This window comes from Delphinus delphis, chromosome 16, assembly GCF_949987515.2.
Source record: "Delphinus delphis chromosome 16, mDelDel1.2, whole genome shotgun sequence".
Lineage (NCBI taxonomy): Eukaryota > Metazoa > Chordata > Mammalia > Artiodactyla > Delphinidae > Delphinus > Delphinus delphis.
Window position 1 is genome coordinate 72787844 of NC_082698.1, and position 15238 is coordinate 72803081.

Below are 15238 nucleotides of genomic sequence, written 5' to 3' on the forward strand. Positions count from 1 at the left end.
TAAATACTTGCTCAGAGTCCCAAAGCTTGAATCTGAACTGAGATAGTTTGGCTTCAGGCATAATTTAAAAAAAAATTTTTATTGGGGTATAGTTGCTTTACAGTATTGTGTTAGTTTATACTGTACAGCGAAGTGAATCAGCTATACGTATACATATATGCTCTCTTTTTTGGATTTCCTTCTCATTTAGGTCACCACAGAGCACTGAGTAGAGTTCCCTGTGCTATACAATAGGTTCTCATTAGATACTGTCTATTTTATACATAGTATCAATAGTGTATGTATGTCAATCCCAATCTCTCAATTCATCCCACCCCCTGCCTTTCCCCTTGGTATTCATACATTTGTGCTCTATGTCTCTGTTTCTGCTTTGTAAATAAGATTGTCTATACCAATTTTTTCAGATTCCACATATGTGCGTTAATATACGATATTTGTTTTTCTCTTTCTGACTTACTTTACTCTGTATGACAGTCTCTAGGTCCATCCATGTCTCTACAAATGACCCAAAATATTCCATTGTATATATGTACCACATCTTCTTTATCCATTCCTCTGTTGATGGACATTTAGGTTGCTTCCATGTCTTGGCTATTGTAAATAGTGCTGCAGTGAACATTGGGGTGCATGTGTCTTTTTGAATTATGATTTTCTCTGGGTATATCAGGCATAATTTTTATCTTTATATTCAAAAAAGGGAAGAGAAGAAAAGATACACACACATACAGGCAGAGAAAGAGAAAGAAAGGGAGGAAGAGAGAATATGTATATGTGCTCAAACTCAGTGTTTTCATTTCTTAATAAGAAAGAAATACTGGGTACAGTTTCATAACTTCCTACCATAGTTAAAATTTTCATAGAGAAAGAAGACTCACGTCACACTTTCCTTACCCACTGAGGAAAGAAAAACACTAATAATAGTCATTTTCAACTCTTTTCAGTATTATTTAATGTTTTGAATTGTGGCCTGTTGGCAATTTTCTTCTCTTTTCTTTCCCCTTCTCTTTCTCCCTTCCCCCTCTTCCTTCCTTCCTTCCTTCCTTGATGATGACAGTGATGGTATACTAGAAACTTGGGGAATGGCTAAAAGGCTAGAAAAGTTTTCGTTTCCTGCCTCCCCAGCCTCATCAGGCACAGTTTTGTGAAACAGTTTTACTTGTATTTGAAATAGAATGAATTTTTGTTTTGTTTATGAAGAAAGACACACCTATGTGCAAAGCCTTGAGTGATAGAAGGAACTCCACATATGATCTGTGATTCTAAGTCAGTCTAAATTACTATTTCAACTGTCTTCAGACAAAATTAATAGATTCTGTAACCTAATGCTGCCCCTGGGATTATCTACAGCAGATTTGCTGAAAACACAGAATGAATGAGAATTAAAATACCCTTAAAAATAGCAAATTGGAATCTTTAGACTCATAAGTGATTTCTTTGATGATGTTTACTTAATTACTGTTGTTACCCTACCTTTTCAAGGAATGATGAGCCATCTATCTTTAGAACTGTCTTAACCTATCTGCATACATAAAAGGTAACTAAGGAAAAGAAAACATAACAGCAACCTGATAATAATACATATATAATTTTCTGACACAAAATAGAAATGTAACTTGATCACATAATCACTTGAATTTTTCTATACATAGGAGAAGCATTAGACTTAAAGTTTTGAGATGCATACAGAAGTGTGCTGGTAAATTGGCTATACAAAGCCTTGATTTGTAACATTTGACTAGTTTTGTGGTATAAATACTCTTATCATGGGTTGATTTCAAGCTACTAATGGTTTAGCAACTGCCTTGCAAAATTTATGAAAATTTAGTACTCAGCTCTCTCATACAACTAATACATAATTATATGACTTGGTTACTTAGTCCCAATGATATAACTGCAGTAGACTGATTATGTTATGGCCCCAGTGCTTCACCCCTTGTGTATCCACATCCTTTGCCGTGTGGCCTTTGTAACGTGCTCCCACTGATATTCTTGAACCAGCCAAGTGATTTGCTTTGACCAATGGGATGTTATCAATCATGATACAAGTGGAAGCTTGAAAAAGACCATATTTCCACTCTTTCTCTTGAACTTCTGCTATTGCCATTAGAACATATTCAGTCTAGCAAAAGCCAAATTTTCCTGCATTGAAACTGATATCATCAAAAGCCAAATTTTCCTGCATTGAAACTGATATCATCCTAAGTCAGTTGACAGTCAGCCAATCCCAAGACATGTGAGTGAGTCCAGCCAGAATCACAAATCTGTTTACCTGACCTACTGATGAGTACAGATGCATGAACAAGCCCAGCCCAATTACGTGGAGCCGTAGGGACATAGGAGATAAATACATTTTTAATGTATTCACTGAGGTTTTGTGGTTTTTTGTTATGTAGCAATATTTTGTTAATAGATAACTGATACAATGATGCTCTTAGTTGTCCAGTTTTAATTAGGAATAAAATAATTTATACAAGAGGCAATATGCTTGTGGAAAGAGATCAGTGAAACCTAGGTTTGAATCTGAGATCTACCACTTATAGGTGGATGACCCTGAGAAATTTATTCAACCTCTCTCTGCTTAAGTTTTCTCATTTTTAAATTGTGGATAACTAGCCTTGCAGGGTTATTGTGAAAATTAAATATATATCATTGATTAATAGCACAGATCTGGAATCTGACTGACTGGTGTTGATTTCCAGCTCCACCATTTTAATACTTGAAAGCACTTAGAATTATGTAGTTTTCACTTACAGCAAACATTGTAAGAGCTATCTAAACTAGAATTTGATAAATAAAGTACCTGGGACACAGTAGGTATTCATTAAATGTCAGAATCATGTAACATAGCTATTTGTTTACTAAGGAAAAGTGAAGTTGATGTTCTGGTAAAATTAGTTATAATAGTTATTTTTAAGTGTTAGCAGAGATTATCTGGAAGGGGAGCAGAGTGGCCAAGCAAGGTTAAAGCAATGTTTGTAGAGTCCCTTTGATCTCCAGAAAACAGGCCCCCCAAATCGTTACTCTAACAGTTTCTAAGGAGAGAATTTCAACTTGGGATCCATAAGTGTAAATTTAGGGGATCTGTTTAAATTACTAGCAGAGATACAAATTTTTGCCTTTCTATCTAGCATATTTATGCAAGCTAGCTTTCTTGCTAAGGGTGAAATTGAGGGAATTGAGGGATGCCTGTAAACACCTGATTTACATGTTAGGACAAAGTCTTCTTAGATAAGATGGGAAGAAAATCAGAAAGCAAGTCAGAAAGAAGGAAGATTCAAGGAGATAAAAAGCAATCAAACTCAGTGCCAAGAGGGTAACATGGAGTAGAACCTGCCACAGACTAGAAGGAGGGGTAGAAGTGCAGTACGTTAATTGTGAATTTGTACATTCTGAAGATGACTTGACGTTCCTTGCTTCACAGACCAAGAAAAGGAGGGCCATGGGCAATAACAGGTGTTTGGAATCAAGTTACCACTTCTTGGAGGAAGAGAAAAATACTGTAGTATGTAGCTCTTTAATGGAAAGTGGAGTGAGGTAGGCATATATAGGCCTGAAATTGAATTGTCATTTGGAATGTGTGCCTCCTTCCTGGAGTAAGCACCTAAGATGTATGAGAAAGCTTGCCAGGATACATGAAACCTGCCAACTGCTCTTCATGGAGACAAGTTTACACAAGTATTGAGGGAGCCAGAAGGAACCTGGAACGTAGTTGTAGTGACTTGGAGATTTGCGGAGGGAATCTGGAAGACTAAGGGGAGCACAGATGGATTTAGATATCAAGTTGAAGGTTGTGACTTTGGCACAAAAAGCAGAATGCAAAAGTCATATACTGCTTATGCAGATGCTATTGAAAAATAGGGTTTTATTTTCTTTGTGATGATTTGTTATGGTATTATGATGGATTCCTGATTTGGTGTAGGATAGTAGGCAGTGAAAGACTGGAAAGAGCATACATGAAAAAAAATTTAATCTGATTAGGAAAGATCAAATTTGAGGAAGAAAATATATGAAGGAAAAAACTATAAAATCTGATACTTTGATAAATATCAAGGAAAAACAAACATATTGCATGTCTAGTAATTCTTGAGAGAAAATAATAGAGATGAAAATCAGGAGCAAGGCTAGTTCAAATGTCCCACGTTTCCTGACATAATAGGTGCTCAATAACTATAGTTATTAATGTAAATGTGTATATAGAGCTTCAAAAAACTTTAAAAATATCAATAAAGCCTATTTTTAAAGGCCTATACAAAAGCAAATCAAAACATTTAAACTAAGGGGAGAAACACAGTCTCATAAATAACAAGATTTGGTGAGATTGAGTTTATAACTAGAAAATGGAGATTGTTAGGAGAGCCATCTGCCATAGGCCATTAAGGTTCCTGTACTTTCTGACTTGGTATGCAAAGAATGCAAGACCCTGACTGCATTTTGCTCAGGCCATTCCTCAGCTTTGTGTTTGCAGTGAACAACCTTGAGGGATGAGGTGATGTCTTTCTTCACACAAAGAACAAGTTTACTTTTACCTACTATGAAAGTTGTAAATTCCCCAAGCTCAGTGTTCCTCTCCAGAAATGCAGCACCTGTTTATGAAGGCATCCATTTAGGCCCACTTGCATTATCCCTGTGGGATTTGGAAGGGCATGGGGAGTGAAAGCAAACTAACAGGAAGTTCTGGCTACTGCTTTGTCATGAGTAATAAAGTCCTTTCTCTCTGATCTAGGAATCTTGTGTCTTCTGCTAGCATCCGTGAAACAGTATCAGATTATTAGCTTGTAAGCAGGGTAAAATCTCAGCGCTTTTGTACTTTTTGACAGTAATAGCACATATCTCTCCACAAGAAGCAGTTCTAATAGAATGGAACAGTGTGTGTCAAAAAGAAGTTACTGAACATGAGTAATTTTGCTCAATTTATGTCCTGAAAGCTATCAATGTATTAGATGGAGTGAGGATCTTTCAAAAATTATTGGTGCCCTTTTGCTGTATGAGATTCAACTGAAATGCTATCTTTGGTAATTTATGTTTTTCAGTGGAGTATTGCTAAATTATATTCAGCAATTATATTTGCCTTTTCTGTTTGGATAAAATTGAACTTTAACATCTAGTTCTTGATTTTATAAACTTTAGTCAAACTCTTAAAAAAAGTACAATGCCCTTAGTAACTCATTTATAATAAAATTAAATCACATAAGTTAAATAAATTATGGTGGTAATAAACTATAGAATGATGCTCACAATATAAATTAAAAAGCCTATAGAATTATATACAGCATTAACTTCCAAATTACAGATATATGTCTATTTATTGATATAGTATAGCTTGGGATGATACATATCAAAATGTTCATAGTGGTGGGATTGAGTATGGGTTTAATGCTTTCTTTGCATTTTTCAAATTTCTACAATTAATGTGTTACTTTATAATCATGAAAGTTCTTTAAAATATTGAATCAATATAATCCATACTTGAAACTCATCTCTAGTTGTTGAGTATAATATATGGCGTGTAAAGTAAAAAGAAACTTCCAGGGGTTAATATCCAAAATATATAAGGAACTCACACAACTCAACAACAACAACAAAAACAATTAAAAAATGGGCAAAGGATCTGAATAGGCATTTTGCCAAAGAAGACATAATATAGATGGCCAACAGATGCATTAAAAGATGTTCAACATCACTAACTATTAGGGAAATGCAAATCAAAACCACAATGAAGTATCACCTCACACCTGGAAGAATAGTTATTATTGAAAAGACAAGAAATAATAAATGTTGGAGAGGATGTGAAGAAAAGAGAACCCTCATACACCATGGGTGGGACTGTAAATTTGTGCAACCAGTATGGAAAACAGTATGGAGATTGCTCAAAAAATTAAGAAGTACCATATGGCCCAGCTATTCCACTTCTGGGTATTTATCTGAAGAACATTAAAATTGTAATTTGAAGAGATATATTAATCCCTATGTTCATCACAGCATTACTTACAATAGCCAAGAAGTAGAAAAGCCTAGTTGCTCATCAACTGATGAATGGATAAAGAAGATGTGGTATTTATATACAATGGAATATTATGCAGCCATAAAAAAGAATGAAATCTTTTTCATTGACCACCAACAACATGGATTGACCTTGAAGGTATTAGCTAAGCGAAATAAGTCAGACAAGAAAGATAAATACCGTATTTTTTACTCATGTGTAGTCTAAAAAAACAAAACAAACAAACAGAACTTTAAAAAATAAACTCATAGATACAGGGAGTTGATTAGTGGTTACCAGAGGGGAAGGGGATTGGGAGGTGGACAAAATTGGTGAAGGGGGTCAACCATATGGTGATGAATGGTCATTAGACTTGTGATGATCACTTTGTAGTGTATACAGATGTCAAATTATAATGTTGTACACTTGAAAATTATAAAAAGTAAAAAAGAAACTTCTGTATTTATACTTCCATACTCATTTTATCTTCACATTTATTATTTTATATATCTATCCATTTTTCTGTATTTTAAATAATTGCTAATTCAGTTTGGAAGAGGTAGGATGTAAATAAACAATTGAGAAGTTTACTTTTTTTGCAAATCTATATATTTTTAAATGAAAGCCCAGATCAAAAGCATGGGTGGGGGCTTCCCTGGTGGCGCAGTGGTTGATAGTCTGCCTGCCGATGCAGGGGACACGGGTTCGTGCCCCGGTCCAGGAAGATCCCACATGCCGCGGAGCGGCTAGGCCCAAGAGCCATGGCCGCTGAGCCTGTGCATCCGGAGCCTGTGCTCTGCAACGGGAGAGGCCACAACAGTGAGAGGCCCGCTACCGCAAAAAAAAAAAAAAAAAAAAAAAAAAAAGCATGGGTAGACAATAAAATCCCAAAGAGAAAATTGTGATTGTGAGAAAATAAGTATAGGGGTAAGCATTGCTATAGGTTGAATGGTATCTCCCCTAAAAAATTCATATGTTGAAGTCATAACCCCCAGTACCTCAAAATGTGACCTTATTTGAAAATAGGGTCTCTGTAGATCTAGTCAAGTTAAGATTATTAGAATGAGCCCTAGTCTGATATGAATGTTGTCCTTATAAAAAAGGACAAATTTGGACACAGAGATAGACATGCACACAGAGTAAACACCATGTGAACATGGTTTATAATGTGTGGCTGTGACTCACTGAGATAGGGATGATTAGGTAGAAATAGAGTCAGGAGAATCAGGAAAAATTGTGTCACAGCAACCATGGAAAGAATATTTCAAGAATTAGGTTGTGATCAAGAGCATCAAATTATGGGATATCATAGACAGGCAGTGTTAAATAGGGAAAAGGTACATTCAGTCTTTGGAGGCAGAGAGAACTGAGTTTAAATTATCGTCACTACCTACTAGCTGTGGCAGCTGTGAAAGTCATGTTACCTCGCTAAAGCTCATTTTTTCTCACCTATAAAGAAGAGGTAATATATGTTTTTCTTAAGTTTGGTTGTAAATTATGAGCAACCATGCACGAATACACTCGTGACACACACATATATACATGAAAGGCTTAGCAAAAATAGGTTCTCAGTCAGTGGTGGCTGTTACTACTGCTGAATGACACTAAATGAAGGAAAAGATCAGAAAAAATGTTAAAAAATAGTACAAGAATATATTTTCTTAACAGTAGGCGATCACTAAATGAGTGCTTACTATGTGCCAGGTACTGTTTTCAGAACTTACATGTATTATTTAATTCTGACGACAGTCTTTTGCAGTAGATACAATACTATGTTGATTCCCACCTGACAGGTGAAAAAAATAGACACAGTTATTTGCTCAACTCCACACAGATAATGAGTGCAAGAAACAGGATTTGAAGCCAGGTTATCTAACTCTGGTGTCTGTGGTTTTCAATACTATGCTACACTTTGTCTCTTTTAGAATCAGTGTTGTGTTATCAGCCAGTTATATAGTCTGTGATAGCAAATCTATATTCCTTTTCTAGTGATTATAGAATTTCTAAACACTGAGTTGTTTCAGTTAAGACAATTCTGGAAAATAGTTTTCTACCAAACAGCATCTTCTACATTAAATATTCTTGGCTAGGAGAACATTCTTAATAAACATTTTTGCCTTCTCAGGGATTGATTATAATACAGAATTTGTTTTTGGATTCCAGAGTAAGACAACTAGGAGATGTGTCCTACCTATAATTAGGTACTTGATATCAGGCCCATGAAATTTAGTGGACTTTTATTTTTTGACATTATGCCCTGTAAAGTCATCTGTACACTTTTTGGTGGCAGTAGAGTGTTGTAGTCAGTTCGTATCAGCTCCCAAGAGCTGATTAGTAAATTTTTAGGAATTTTGCAAGCTGGTTGCTAAACAAGCCATTATTAAAAATTAAATTATATAAACATACAAATAAAGTATACACAAAGGTTATAAATACTCAAAAAACATTATTTTGCTACATTTTACTATTATCTTTGTTTTTGAGTTTATTGACATCTATTTTATCTATATGGAGGAAGCACCGTATTTTTAGCTGTAAAATACAGATTTTATCTGTATGGAGGAAGCATCGTAAAACAGTGTGGTGTTGCACGTCTCTTCTAAACTCTGTGTTCAGTGATGTCAAGTTAGTAGCTTGAAACTAGCCATAGTGGGAGCATTTATTCCACAGAAGTCAGTTTACTAATGCTACAAGTCAGGAATCCTCCTACTCCCTCCCAGCTAGTTGTTAAAACCTTTATCAACACACCACTGCAAAGCTAATCGGCTGTTGCTCTATGCCACTGCTAATCCTGCACCCTAGTGCTGGCACTTGAACTACCAATTGTAGGATTTCAGAAATGTATTTAAAACATGATTTGCCAGTGGTTGGTGTTTTTAGAGATTCACATTGCTTAATGAGGATTTCTGTGCCATCCCAGGGATCTCAGATAGATCATTAAATTGCCCATGTTGTGTATCCTCTTGTTTGGAGAAACTAATCTCCAACTTTTTTGACTTCCTAAAACTTTTGCCATTGCTACTCTTTGAAATTTCACTATCTATTAGCTCCTTATATTAATTAATAAAAACCGTTTTTGATTGTTGAGCTCATTTCTTCTCAACCCAACTATTTTCTGGCCCATCCCCACCCCATCCTGTATGCAAGAGGGCACGTTGATAAACGGATAGCAGTGGTGAAAAGTCTCTTTGGAAATCAGAGTGACGCTTAAACTTAGAAAGAGGGAAATTAGAAGAAGGAGGCAAAAGGAAAGAGAGACAGTGTTGCCTAATGGTTGAGGGCGCAGGCTCAGAAGTCAAACTGTTAAGATCCAAATTCCAGCTCTGCCAGTTACTACTGTGAGACTTTGAGCAAGTTATTTAACCTCTTTGTGCCTTGGTTTCCACCTCTGTAAAATGGGATAATAATTGGATCCATTTCATATAGTTGTTGTGCAATAATGAATGTAATGAATGTAAAATGTGTAGAAAACTACCTGGTACATGGTAGGTATTATGTAAATATTTGTAGCTATTCCCTCTTTGTAACAAAAGATAGGGGTTTTCTTCCCCAAAGCAACAGAAAGGTGGGTCTGTCATTTACACATTTTCAGTCAAGACTTTGTTTAGTTAATAATATTTAAAGTAGCTTATATTTTTGTTCTTCAGAAAAATTTAAACTTTGGGGCAAGTGTGTCCCAAACTATTATTCCTCAATTTTTAATTATGCACACATTGCACGAGCTTTTGGCAGTTGAAAAATGACCAAACATAATGGAACTGGGGAATTTATTCAACCTATTTGAATGTGTCTCATACAAATCAATTGTGCAGTGACCTATTTGGATCATTAAGAGAGCCAACTAAATGATGTCCTGTGCGAGCAGGTGGCTGTTTGGCCAAAGCCCTTGGGATGACCTAGTTGGGATCAAAACCCAAAAGGGCACCTTGCCCTAAGGTGTATGGTGCTTATATTTTTAAAATACGATTAAAGAACTATTGAGTCTTTTATTGTATAATTAAATATACAGGATCCCAATGGAGTTGTCCCTAATTTTTTACATGTCTCTTTACCTAGTGACTCAGAAGTAATTATGGGTGAGAATAATTTGATTTGAGGTTTTAGATGTAACCAAGGTTTGAAAACATAAAAAACTGTATAAAGCAAAGGACAATTTAGTTGTGTTTTATAAAATACTGATAATTGCAGTGTACTGTTTACTTTTGCTCTAGGCTATTGAGAAACCCGTTGGCTGCGACTATAATCTGTTTTTATTCTCTTATTTAGCAAGTATGATTATTAGTATGGCTTGAGTGTATGTAGCGTCCTAGGTGATGTGTTTCCATAGGAGGAAAATTATGGACATTTGCTCACTAAGTTGTATCAAATATGAACCTCATGCATTGTTATTCTGATGATATAACTATCACTTAAGTTTACATATAAAAATAGTAGGCCAGAGCTTCCCTGGTGGCGCAATGGTTGAGAGTCCGCCTGCCGATGCAGGGGACACGGGTTCATGCCCCGGTCCGGGAGGATCCCACGTGCCGCGGAGCGGCTGGGCCCGTGAGCCATGGCCGCTGAGCCTGCGTGTCCAGAGCCTGTTCTCCGCAACAGAAGAGGCCACAACAGTCAGAGGCCCACGTATTGGGGAAAAAAAAAAAAAAAAAAAAAAAAGTAGGCCAACTCATTATCATTATTGATTTCTAATGATAATGCAAGATTTTAAAATTCTGACCCCCTCCCCTCAGCTTTTTGTGGTAAGGAGCAAAAGTACCTTACATGATGAAAACCATAGATAAGAAAAAAACCCCACACAAATCAATTAGTTTAGGGCAGAATTTATAAGTACAGATATTGACTCATGTGGATGACTTAGGTAAGGGTTAGTTATGTTATTTACATAGAGTCTTTTCCACCGGTACCAGCATTTAGCAGATAATAAGAATTAAAGAAATTAATTTGTTTCACCTGTTGGGTTCTGTAATTATTTCTTTATAGGTATATTTGAGGTATATTCAAATACCTCATCAAGTGGGGAGAGGAGTGGAAGAGAGGGATTACAAAGGGGCATGAGAAAACCATTGGGAATGACTTTTTATTATGTTGATGGTTTCATGGGGAATATATACATATGTCAAAATGTGTGAAGTTGTATGTTTCAAGTTTGTACATTTATTGTATGTTGACTATACCTCAAAAAAGCTACTAAATTATGCATTTTGATCTTGCGAATTTTGTTTTCTCTTTCTTTTTTTTGCGGTATGCGGGCCTCTCACTGCTGCGGCCTCTCCCGTTGCGGAGCACAGGCTCTGGACGCGCAAGCCCAGTGCCCATGGCCCACGGGCCCAGCCGCTCCGCGGCACGCGGAATCCTCCCGGACCGGGGCATGGACCCGCGTCCCCTGCATCGGCAGGCGGACTCCCAACCACTGCGCCACCAGGGAAGCCCTCAAGTTTGTACATTTATTGTATGTTGACTATACCTCAAAAAAGCTACTAAATTATGCATTTTGTTCTTGCGAATGTTATTTTTTACAACAGATACTTTATTTGTAGGAGATAAACAATGATTCTTTAAATGGACCCCAGCTATAGGGCATTACAGATTTGTTTACGTTTGTAGTTACGAAAACAGTAGCGCTGAATAAAGTCTCTGAAAAGTTTATTGCTAAAGAATAGTTGTTATTTTAGAAAATTTATTTCCCATTAGCAAATAAGGAATGTCAACTAGAGAGCAATTTTGTAAAACACAGTGATTTTGTCGGAATTATGAAAGATGTTTTGGCTTATTGCTAGCCCTGCAATTCACAATGTTAAATGGAATAAATGCAAATATAATCTAAAACGTTGCTATGCTTACATTTGCATTGCAATCCTAACAAATTTATGAGCATAATATAGACCCTTGGACACCTGGGAAAATTGATGAATAAACTTAACTTAGCAAATATAATTTGAAAAAAATGGGGCTGGGTCATGACCAACTGATTTAGGTTCAATGATTAAAGAGAGAAACCCATTATGATGATATTAATAGGAACTCAACCTAGAGAAATTAATTTTATTTCTCCTAAGGATAACAGGCATAGGAGATGCTATTACTAGGAGAGGTTTAAGTCTCAATGGAGAAAGCCAAATGCGGGTACATACATTTAACTAATGAAGAAACTCTGGGCAGGGGCCAAGCTTCGGGAGTCTTATCTGTAGTCACTTTTAAGGACACCTTCTCATCTGTCCTGTTGAGTCATGTTCAAAGTGTTTTATTATGGTACGTGAAAGGAAGGGGAAAAAAGCCAAATTGCTGGAAAAAGAACATTTACAACTTTCCCACAATAATTTGTCAAGGCAACTCAGTGTACAACTCAGTACTATGACAGTTCTAAACCTCCGTTGAGTTGGTGATAATAAATTATATAGCCTGTAGAATAAGAATTCAATGCAGTTACTAAACTCTTTTCACTAAATCTTATTATCATTTACTCTTAAACTGAAATTATGCAAAAAAAAAAAAACTATGACCAGTATTTGTTAGGTACCTAGACAAAGCAATGCATCCTGCTATGGACTTCCTGATATTTAAATTTAATCTTTACAAGATTAGGGAGCTCTGTGTTGTTTGCCTTCTATTTTTTTTAAATTTGAATTTTATTTAATTTTTTTATACAGCAGGTTCTTATTAGTTAGCAATTTTATAAATATTGGTGTATATATGTCAATCCCAATCTCCCAATTCATCCACCACCCTGCTTTCCCCCCTTGGTGTTCATATGTTTGTTCTCTACATCTGTGTCTCTATTTTTGCCTTGCAAACCGATTCATCTGTACCATTTTTCTATATTCCACATATGTTCATTAATATATGAAATTTGTTTTTCTGACTTACTTCACTTTGTGTGACAGTCTCTAGGTCAATCCATGTCTACAAATGACCCAATTTCATTCCTTTTTATGGCTGAGTAATATTCCAGTGTATATATATACCACATCTTCTTTATCCATTCATCTGTCGATGGGCATTTAGATTGCTTCCATGACCTGGCTATTATAAATAGTGCTGCAATGAACATTGGGGTGCGTGTGTCCTTTTGAATTATGGTTTTCTCTGGGTATTTGCCCAGTAGTGGGATTGCTGGGTCGTATGTTAATTCTATTTTTAGTTTTTTCAAGAACCTCCATACTCTTCTCCATAGTGGCTGTATCAATTTACATTCCCACCAACAGTGCAAGAGGGTTCCCTTTTCTCCACACCCTCTCCAGCATTTATTGTTTGTAGCTTTTCTGATGATGGCCATTCTAACCGGTGTGAGGTGATACCTCATTGTAGCTTTGATTTGCATTTCTCTAACAATTAAGTGATGTCCAGCAGCTTTTCATGTGCCCCTTGGCGATCTGTGTGTCTTCTTTGGAGAAAGGTCTACTTAGGTCTTCTGCCATTTTTGGACTGGGTTGTTTGTTTTTTTAATATTGAGCTGCATGAGCTGTTTATATATTTTGGAGATTAATCCTTTGTCAGTTGCTTTGTTTGCAAATATTTTCTCCCATTCTGAAGTGTTGTCCTTTCGTCTTGTTTATGGTTTCCTTTGCTGTGCAAAAGCTTTGAAGTTTCATTAGGTCCCATTTGTTTAGTTTTCTTTTTATTTCCATGTGTCTAGGAGGTGGGTCAAAAAGGATCTTGCTGTGACTTATATCATAGAGTGTTCTTCCTGTGTTTTCCACTAAGAGTTTGATGGTGTCTGGCCTTACATTTAGGTCTTTAATCCTTTGAGTTTATTTTTGTGTATGTTATTAGGGAGTGTTCTAATTTCATTCTTTTCCGTGTAGCTGTCCAGTTTTCCCAGCACCACTTATTGAAGAGACTGTCTTTTCTCTGTTGTATATACTTGCCTCCTTTGTCATAGATTAGTTGACCGTAGGTGTGTTGGTTTATCTCTGGACTTTCTATCCTGTTCCATTGATCTATATTTCTGTTTGTGTGCCAGTACCATATTGTCTTGATTACTGTAGCTTTATAGTATAGTCTGAAGTCAGGGAGTCTGATTCTTCCAGCACCGTTTTTTTCCCTCAAGATTTCTTTGGCTATTCAGGGTCTTTTGTGTCTCCATACAGATTTTAAGATGTTTTTTGTTCTAGTTCTGTAAAAAGTGCCGTTGGTAATTTGATAGGGATTTCATTGAACCTGTAGATTGCTTTGGGTAGTATAGTTATTTTCACAATGTTGATTCTTCCAATCCAAGAACATGGTATATCTCTCCATGTTTTTGTGTCATCTTTGATTTCTTTCATCAGTGTCTTATAGTTTTCTGAGTACAGGTTTTTTACCTCCTTAGGCAGGTTTATTCCTAGGTAATTTATTCTTTTTGTTGCATTGGTGAATGGGATTTTTTCCTTAATTTCCCTTTCTGATCTTTTGTTGTTAGTGTATAGGAATGCAAGACATTTCTGTGCATTAATTTTGTATCCTGCAACTTAAGCAAATTCACTGATTAGCTGTAGTAATTTTCTGGTGGCATCTTTAGGGTTTTCTATGTATAGTATCATGTCATCTGCAAACAATGACAGTTTTACTTCTATTCCAATTTGTATTCCTTTTATTTCTTTTTCTTCTCTGATTGCCATGGCTAGGACTTCCAAAACTATGTTGAATAAGAGTGACGAGGTTGGACATCCTTGTCTTGTTACTGATCTTAGAGGGAATTCTTTCAGTTTTTCACCGTTGAGAATGATGTTGGGTTTGGGTCTGTCATATGTGGCCTTTATTATGTTGAGGTAGGTTCCCTCTGTGCCCACTTTCTAGAGTTTTTATCCTAAATCAGTGTTGAATTTTCTCAAAAGCTTTTTCTGCATCTATTCATATGATCATATGGTTTTTATTCTTCATTTTGTTACTATGGTGTATCACATTGATTGATTTGCATATATTGAAGAATCCTTGCATCCCTGTAATAAACCCCACTTGATCATGGTGTATGTTCCTTTTAATGTGTTGTTGCATTCTATTTGCTAGTATTTTGTTGAGGATTTTTGCATCTATATTCATGAACGATATTGGTGTGTAATTTTCATTTTTTTTTGTGGTATCTTTGTCTGGTTTTGGTATCAGGGTGATGGTTGCCTCATAGAATGAATTTGGGAGTGTTCCTTCCTCTGCAATTTTTGGAAGAGTTTGAGAAGGATGGGTGTTAGCTCTTCTCTAAATGTTTGATAGAATTCACCTGTGGAGCTATCTGGTCCTGGACTTTTGTTTGTTGGAAGATTTTTAATCACAGTTTCAATTTTA

The 15238-nt window shown here is 36.1% G+C and overlaps 1 long non-coding RNA gene across 1 annotated transcript in view; it reads left to right on the forward strand.

Annotated features, from left to right (window-relative positions):
* Nucleotides 1-15238, forward strand: part of LOC132440012 (uncharacterized) — a 401492-nt gene that overhangs the window by 12606 nt on the left and 373648 nt on the right. The gene's annotated exons all lie outside the window — the stretch shown is intronic.